This window comes from Acinonyx jubatus, chromosome B1 (assembly GCF_027475565.1).
Source record: "Acinonyx jubatus isolate Ajub_Pintada_27869175 chromosome B1, VMU_Ajub_asm_v1.0, whole genome shotgun sequence".
In the NCBI taxonomy this organism is placed as follows: domain Eukaryota; kingdom Metazoa; phylum Chordata; class Mammalia; order Carnivora; family Felidae; genus Acinonyx; species Acinonyx jubatus.
Window position 1 is genome coordinate 191,767,797 of NC_069382.1, and position 2,881 is coordinate 191,770,677.

At 43.2% G+C, this 2,881-nt stretch overlaps 1 non-coding gene across 1 annotated transcript; it reads right to left on the minus strand.

Annotated features, from left to right (window-relative positions):
- Positions 1-2,517: 2,517 nt before the first annotated feature.
- Positions 2,518-2,590, minus strand: TRNAT-UGU (transfer RNA threonine (anticodon UGU)). The gene has a single exon. It is a non-coding gene; the product is annotated as a tRNA-Thr (tRNA).
- Positions 2,591-2,881: the final 291 nt, after the last annotated feature.

Below are 2,881 nucleotides of genomic sequence, written 5' to 3' on the forward strand. Positions count from 1 at the left end.
CATCTATCCCTATCTGAAATAGTATATAAGTCAGGACCCCATCCCTTCAACTAGAACATAAGTTCCATTAGACTAGTAACTCCATATCCTTTTGTTTATTACTATATCCCCAGTGTTTAGAACAACATAGCTAGAGGCTTCCGAAAATATCAGCTGAGTGAGTGAATGAATGAGTGGATGAATAAACTCTTAGGCTACAGGGCTATCGAAGCTTTTCCAGAAAGACCTTCCACACATCCAGGCCACAATACAGGTGGAAGAAAAATCAGAATCAGCTTCCACACTGTGATGTTAGGGGGATTCTGTATGCCTTAAACAGAACCTTGTGAGAATTGCTGAGTTAAGGATCATCTCAAACAGATATGGTTTACAAAAAGACTACTATGGTTTTTGAATCAAGTCAAATAACAAACACCAACTGTGACTTGAGTCTTACACCCCTGGAAACATTAACTTTGTTTGATGAGGAACAAAGATCAAAAGGATCAGGGATGCTTTCTATTGTTCCATCCGTGCATGGAAATTATGCCTCGCCATGAAAAGTTCCTAGCAGTTCTGTCCCACCAGGAAACACGTGTCTCATCCATCATTCTGGCACTGTCCTCCAGGTTACTAGGAATCATCTTCTGCGCATGACTGATATGGCCATCTTTCAATCGACTGGCACTCCAAAACCACACATTTTTTGTACAGGTGCATACCTGAACATCTTACAGGCACTGAAACACACAGGCTTGCAACATTACAACGCCTTTTTAACCCACTATGTGGGAATGAGTGCATAGGCCAACACTTGGATTTATCTCCCATCCCCATCAACTAAAAAGCATCAAGTGAACAGCTGTGGTCCTCTGCTAACTATCAGGGGATCAAACATCTTTTGTACCCAGTCCCTGGATCCATCCAAATACAAATATTCAAGCCAACCCCACGCCTGTCTTCAGAAGGCATATTTCTCTCTTCTCTAAGTAACTGCTGCATGAAGCACAGACAAGACCACTGGTTTTGGAGTCAGACCGAGCTGGGTCTGAACCCCGTCTCAGATCCTTATTGACTGTGAGACCATAGTTGTTTTACCTCTCTGAATGTCAGTTCTCTTATCTGTAAAGTAGAGATAATAATAATGTCTACCTCGTGGGGTTGCTCAAAGATGTTCTTAGCATGTACACGTAAAGCCTTAGTACAGGGCCAGGCATATAGGAAGAATTCAATAAATAGATTAATTCTTTTTACTTTTACTTCTCAGGGCTCTTCTTCTGAGGTATGTTGTTTCCACAAATGGCAACAATAATCTTTTATCCCACATGCCTATTTGCGACATGACTTTTCCACTCCTCCTGTAAAGAAGGAGTCTATTTCCCACCCACCCACTCCTTGAATAGTTTAGGCTGGCCCTGTGCCTTGCTTTGATGGAAAGAACACAGCAGAAGTGATGCTGTGTGACTGCAAAGCCTAGAGTTTGAAAGTCTTGATGCTTCTGTTTCACCATCTTGGAAGCCAGCTGCCATGTGTAAGGTTGGCTAAACCACAAAATGGTGAGATAAGGCATGGAGAGAAAAGCCACGCGGAGGAACACAGGTGCCCAGCAACAGCCAGCACCGAGGCCCCAGATGTGTCCATGAGGAGTTTGGGGGTACAAATCATGTGATCCGTTCACGATCTCTCTCCTGTAGTCATATCTGAGCATTCACATGCTAAAATATGATACATATTACTTTATCTTAAGTTCCTCTTACTTGTTCCTTGGTTATGTTGAGGCATCACATTGATTTGTTTTGAAAATCATGTTGTGGATGGGTTGTGTTATATTTCTGGTAAAGTGAAGAACATGTTATGAAATATTAGTTACTAAAAGGAGGCATAAGGCAGTAAGGCATTTGGGCAGCCTGGTCTACATCCAGGAGCCCCCTGATGAATATTTGGTTACCCACACATTGTCTATATAAAAGCTAGTTGTGACTGCTCACCAACTCCCTGATTCATTTCTTCTTTCATGGATCTTTCTGTCTAGGCCAGAGTTTTTCAACATTATTTAATCCAAGACATTTTATTTTAAGTTTGTTTGTTTGTTTGTTTGTTTGTTTATTGACCACATGCATGGAAGGGGTAGAGTGAGAAGGAGAGAGAGATAACCCCAAGTAAGCTCCACGCTGTCAGCACAGAGCCCATCATGAGGCTCAATCCCACCAACTGTGAGCTCATGACCTGAGCCAAAATAAAAAGTCAGATGCTTAACCAACTGAGACACCCAGGCGCCCACAAGACCTTTTTTTAAATTATTTTTTAATGTTAATTTATTTTTGAGAGAGAGACAGAGACAGAGATAGAGAGAGACAGAGCACAAGCAGGGGAGGGGCAGAGAGAGAGGGAGACACAGAATCTGAAGCAGGCTCCAGGCTCTGAGCTGTCAGCACAGAGCTCAATCTGGGGCTGGAACCCACGAACCACAAGATCATGACCTGAGCTGAAGTTGGATGCTTAACTGAACCCAGGCACCTCAAAGCAGAAGTCAACAAGAGGCCCCAGTGAGGATTGAACTCACAATCCCTGGTTTACAAGACCAGTGCTCTAACCACTGAGTTATGGAGCCTACCCCAAGACCTTTTGATTAACATGATTAACCTGAAAATAATTCTCTGTATCCTTTTCTCTCTCTCTCTCTCTCATACACACACACACACACACACACACACACACACACACACACCAGATTTTGCTGTGAGAGCAGCCTCTGCCTCCAGCAGAAACCCATCCCATCTAGGCAGCATAGTAGATGGTAGACAGCAGCTCCTTGAGAAAATCAACAGTGTGGCTCATCTCTGGACCCCGCCTCTTCTCCCAAAGGACCTAAAACATGGCCGAGCACTTAATAAATATTTGA